The following is a 6,410-nucleotide window of genomic DNA, read 5'->3' as shown; positions in this document are numbered from 1 at the left end:
GCATTCTTTCTGTTGATCATAAAGTATGACTGAGCTAAGCAGTATTGACCTTGGGGATAAAGCATTTCCTAGCATTTAACGAATGGCCAGAAAGCTGACGGACTTTTAGTCAAACTGGTTATTAACTGCTGAAAGTGCCTGACCCTGGAAGTCATAATTGCTGCTACAAATACAGAGCACATAAGAAAGCCCAAGTCTGGTACAGACAATGTGCCGTTGTAAGCAAGTCCCAGTGCCGGACCATCAGACCGACCCTACAGAGCAGCTGGAGTGCCCTCTGCCACAGAACCATTCTTAATGGACATCATTCTACAAAGACTCACTGCTAGGTATGCGTTCAAGAAATATAAATGGATTGCAGTTGCACAAAACAGGATATTATACACTCTAGGCATAACAGTGCCCTTAAACCTGAGAGGTTGAACTGCTATGATTATGAGTACTATGGTCATCTCTGTCCATCAGAAATATAATGTGAGCCATGGATATGAGTCATAAACTTCCACTGGCCACAGTGAAACAATAGGTGAAATGAATTTCAACAATGTGTTTTCTTAACCTAATATATCTAAAATATTAACATTTCTATATGCACTCAAGAAATTATTAATGAGATAGCATATGTTCATTTTATATACAAGTCTTCACAATCCAGTATGATAAAGTTAAAGTACACTTCAGTCTGGACCAACTGCATTTCAAGTGTTCAAGAGTTCCAAGGGGTTAGTGTATACCATTTTGGACAGCATAGGCTAAGGAAATTGGTTTGGATGGGAGAGCCTGGTGGGCTGCCATCTATGGGGTCACACAGAGTCGGACATGACTCAAGTGACTTAGCAGCAGCAGGAACATATTTAGAATGCTTAAATGTGTGAAATGGTAACAATGATGGGATGTGTTTTCCTATAATGACAGAAAAGATCTAACTTAAAAAGGGAGGCTAAATAAGTTTGAATTATATGTATAAGATGACAGAGAGAAATGCATTATGGTATTTAAGTTAGAAAAGAGTTTTCACAGACAGTGACTCATTTTTGCCATATTCTCAGATACTGTGCTGATTTAACTTTGCTTACAGAAAGGTTTCTAGGTTTTAGGAGCAAGAAAACCATGGAACTGATCTGCAAGAGAAGCAAGTAGAGATATTCTTTGGAAATACCCAAGGTTTGGGAAAGAGACAGACCTATCTGCCACTTTCCCACTTGATAATGTAGGGCAGACTATTTTACCTTGAGGAGCTGGGGTCTTCTAATCTCTGAAGTGTGGATGATAATATTTACCCCCATTTCATTGTTGCGTAGACTGAGATTATGACATCCATGACATCCGTGACAAACTTGGGTTTCCGTATCACCATCACCATGTACATCAGTGTCAGAAAGTAGTAGAAAAAGCATTCACTAATGTGGCTCCTCAGGCAGTTCAGGGAACACTGGGTGTGAAGGTACATTTTAGGAATAAACTAGGAAGATCCCATTAAGTAACATAATTGTTGATTTGCTGAATGACAAGCCAGATTAATTCAGTGCGGTGGGAGCTTCTGGAGGAAAGAGGCTGCAGACTAAGACTGAGGAATTGAAGACAAAGGGAGCCTGGTGAAGTGATGCATACAGGTTCGAGTAGAAGATGGATGCCGGTTCAAGTAAGCTGGTTGTCCGTAAAGGGTGGGTCCGAACATGAAGAATAGGATCATGGAGGAAAAGGGAGTCACTTGAACAGCAAGACCTGAAGGAAAACCAGGGAGTCAAGGGTCTCTAAAATGAAAAGTCAGTCCACGATCAGAGATTAAACCTTCAAAAGATAAACTGAGCTTCCTGAGGAGGAAGATCAAGTTCTATTCCATTTTGTTCTTTAGCAGTACCCGGTACACAGCAAATATTTGGTAGATGTTTTGTGAATGAATGATTGGCAGTCTGCCTTACAGGTGGAGAAACTTTGTGTTTAGACCCTGAGCAGCTCCAAGCTTGTCTTCAAATCATCCAGATTAATAAGGTACAGAACAACACTACTGGAGAAACCAGTTCCCATCCTCAGCCCCTCAAATGACCTAGCACTTTCTGACTTCTGTGACTTTATCAAATTAATTCCACTTTTTACCCAGAGTCCTGACTTACATTGTAGCCTTTTGAAATATACATACTACATAAAGCTATGCTTCTGCCTAAGAGTACATAAGCTTGAGTCACAGGCAGACACCCTTTAAAAGAAAGACAAGCATTCATGTGTGATCTCAGAATTGATGCAAATTGTTTTTAGGCTAATATAGTAATAAACAGAACAAAATCTAACTATAAAAACCAGATAAATTTATAATTAATACACAAAAACATGTTGGTAACCAAGAATAATAGCTGAATATTAATGATGACTTGCTCAAACTAATTTGCTGTATTGAGTTAACAGAAGAAAAATACAACCAGAAATCTAGTTCAACAATTTTTCATTCACTGATTTGTTTATTCAACAAGTATTTATGATTGGTCATGCTCCCCAGGTGGTTCTAGAGGCAAAGGATTTGCCTACCAATTCAAGAGATGCAGGTTCAATCCCTGGGTTGGGAAGGTCCCCTGGAGAAGGAAATGGAAACTCACTCCAGTATTCTTGCTTGGAGAATCCCATGGACAGAGGAACCTGGTGGGATACAGTCCATGGGGTTGCAAAGAGTTGGACACGACTGAGTGATTAACACATTTATGATTGGCCATCTACTAAGCATCAATCACTGTTCTGATTACTGGGAAATTAAACAATATAGGCAGAGTCTTCATTTTCACAGACTTTGCATGTTTTTTGCAGACACATACAAAACACAAGAAAAGCTAAACAAATAATGAGGTCATATCAGATAGTGAAATTGCTGCAAAGAAATTCACACTGGGCAATGATAGAATTCAGATCATTAAATGGGCGCATGCCTGGCTGTGTCAAGGTGGTGAAATGACTTTAAAGTGCCTGGTTAGGAAATGCTCCCTGTGTTGATGAAAAGGGTAAGATGGGTCCACCTTGAGCAGATCTGGAGATGGAACAGCATGCACACCAATATTTTGATTTCAGTAATGCAGTGTGTTCATGTTCCCAGATTGCTATATGTGTGTGTGTATGTGTGTGTGTGAGTGTGCTAAATCACTTCAGTTGTGTTTCACTCTGCAACCCTATGGACTGTAGCCCACTGGGTTCCTCTGTCCATGGGACTCTCCAGGCAAGAATACTGGAGTGGCCTGCCGTGCCCTCCTCCAGGGAGTCTTCTCAACCAGGGGTCAAACCCATGTCTCTTACTTCTCTTGCATTGGCTGGTGAGTTCTTTACCTCTAGTGCCACCTGGGAAGCTAAGATTGCTACACAAAATAAAAATAACTTCAAGACTTTATCTCCTACTTTGGGATGCTCCGATCTGAGACTTAACTGTAACTCTGCTAGCAAGGAATTGTTAAATGCCAGTTTTACAAATATCACCCATATGTGAAACCTATGATACAGATAAATTTATTTGCAAAGCAGAAATAGACTCACAGATGTAGAGAACAAATTTATGGTTACCAATGCAGGAAGGAGGAATTGGGGTGAATTGGGGGATTGGGATTGACCTATACATATATATATGTGTGTGTGTTTGTATACATATACATATGTGCATACATATACACACACACATATATATGTCTATATATATATTACATTATATACACACACACACACACATATATATACTATTGATACTATGTATAAAATAGATATCTAATGAGAACCCTGATGCTGGGAAAGATTGAGGGCAGGAGGAGAAGGGGACGACAGAGGATGAGATGGCTGGAGGCATCATGGATTCGATAGACTTGAGTTTGAGTGAACTCTGGGAGTTGGTGATGGACAGGGAGGCCTGGCGTGCTGCGATTCATGGAGTCGCAAAGAGTTGGACATGACTGAGTGACTGAACTGAACTGAACTGAATGAGAACCTACAGTATACCACAGGGAACTCAATGGTCTGTGGTGACCTAAATGGGAAGGAAATCTAAAAAACAAGGGATATATGTACATATATAACGAATTCACTTTGCTGTACAGCAGAAACTAAAACAACATTGTAAAGGAACTGTACTCCAACTTTTTTTTAATGCCAGTTTTAAAAATTGTGCTGAGATTTCTGTGATGTTGTTGTATACTCAAGAAATCAGGTTAGCATCTTTCCTCAAAAGGAAACACCATTATGGTTTAGCAGGACTCTTGCTAATCACTCCCAATGGCTTTCTCTCCTGAGTAGGATCTAGAGAAACCCTGTGAAATTCTGGTTCCTGACTTCTCTTTTCCCTTGTTTCAATCTGATTATCCTTTTTTAATGTCATAGATTCTCCAAATAGAATCAAAGGCTGCTGATTAGACTCCTATTCATCCCACTGTTGTTCAGTTTCTTGGTCGTGTCCAACTCTCTGTGACCCCATGGGCTGCAGCACGCCAGGCTTCTCTGTCCTTCACCACCTCCCAGAGTTTACCCAAACTCATGTCCATTGAGTCGATGATGTCATCCAACCATCTCATCCTCTGCTGTCCCCTTGTCCTCCTGCCTTCAATTTTTCCCAGCATCTTGGTCTTTTCTAATGAATTGGTTCTTCACATCAGGTGCCCAAAGTATTGGAGCTTCAGCATCAATCCTTCTAGAGAATAATCAGAATTGATTTCCTTTAAGATGGACTGGTTTGATCTTCTTGCAGTCCAAGGGACTCTTCAAGAGTCTTCTCCAACACCATAGATTGAAAGCATCAATTCTTCGGTGCTCAGTTTTATATATGGTCCAACTCTTACATCCATACATGACTACCGGAAAAACCATAGCTTTGACTAGACAAACCTTTGTTGGCAAAGTAACATCCCTGCTTTCTAATATGCTGTCTAGGTTTATCATAGCTTTTCTTCTAAGGAGCAAGTGTCTTTTAATTTCGCTGCTGCCATCCCCATTGCAGTGATTTTGGAGCCCAAGAAAATAAAGTCTGTCACTGCTTCCATTGTTTCCCCATCTATCTGCCATGAAATCATGGGGCTGGATGCCATAATCTTTATTTTATGAATGTTGAGGTTAAGCTTGTCTTCATGATATCCTATCTTCCTGATATCTCAACCAAGATAAGTGTTTGAGAGACTCCCAGCTTTTCCTCCCCACTTTGGTACAAAAGTTTCTGGCTTACTCACATGTATGGCTCAAACATACACTCCCATGTATTTTCCTTAGTTTAGATCTCAAAACACAGCTTCATTTTCTTATTGTTTCCACATTCACTTTCTGCATATGAACCACTAACTTGAATAACATGTTGTTTTATTTTGTGATATTTACAGCACTTTGGGTGGCATTGAAGAGCACAAAATAGTGCTGATAACAATTTCCTCATTGTTCACATAGGAATCTTGCATTCTTTTTACATTTTTGCAAGTATAGCAACAAAACCTATTACTATTTATGATTTTGAGAGATTCAATAAGATGCTAGTCACATTTAAAGCTCTCATCTAAGGCTGGTCACCTCTCCATTACCTTTTCCCAATTGGGTTAGAAGTCAAAAGATTTTACTTTGAAGCTTTTTCTGAGAACTACTTCCGCCAGCTGTATAGTTCTTAAACAAGATGGATTCAGTCATGTTTCTGTGTGTGTTTCTCCATTTATTTAGTTCATTAAAACTTCAGGTCAAAAAGCATCAGTTTAAAGCTGGAAGTTTCAAGTTCTTGTTACCGGGAGATACTATCCATACACTTACTGTTACACTCATAGATAACAGCTAAAGATACAGATGAAAAACACAAACTATGGATAGCACTAGATAATGATGACAGTTATCATTTATCAAAAGTGTTTCATATGTGTCAGACCCTGTGTTAAACCCTTTTCATCTATTATCCCATTTGGGTTTCACAATAATTTTATGAGACATAGCATTAGCCTCATCTCACAGGTAGAGACAGCAGGTTCAAATAAGTTAAGAGACATTTCAAATTCATACAGTTTATAAATGGTGGAGTCAGGATTCACATCAAGGACCAACAGATCCTGGGGTCCATGTTCATATCCATATCAACATACAGGAGCCAGACTATAAACCAGCATTAGCAGCTTAAATAGTTCCTGGAAGAAGGCACGGTTAAATACAGGTGAATAACAATGAATCTGTGCTAGCAGAAATAATAGAAAAGGTAGAAAATGTTCTTTCCTTCCTTTCCTGTTTAGCCAAATATATGGAAAATAAGGAGAGAGAATGGTGAGGAGCAGTAAGAAACACAGAGGGAAAGCTGGAGCAGAACGTGCTATGGAGGACGTTGAAGGCATCCAGAGAAGCAAAGAAAATGACTCACTGTGCTTATTCTAAACAATCACGAGGGGACAAGCCTTGCACTTTATCAAACGGTTCCAACATGCCACAGCTTATGT

Source organism: Bison bison, unplaced genomic scaffold, assembly GCF_000754665.1.
Source record: "Bison bison bison isolate TAMUID 2011002044 unplaced genomic scaffold, Bison_UMD1.0 scf7180017864227, whole genome shotgun sequence".
Taxonomy (NCBI): Eukaryota; Metazoa; Chordata; class Mammalia; order Artiodactyla; family Bovidae; genus Bison; species Bison bison.
This window is presented reverse-complemented; position numbering follows the sequence as displayed.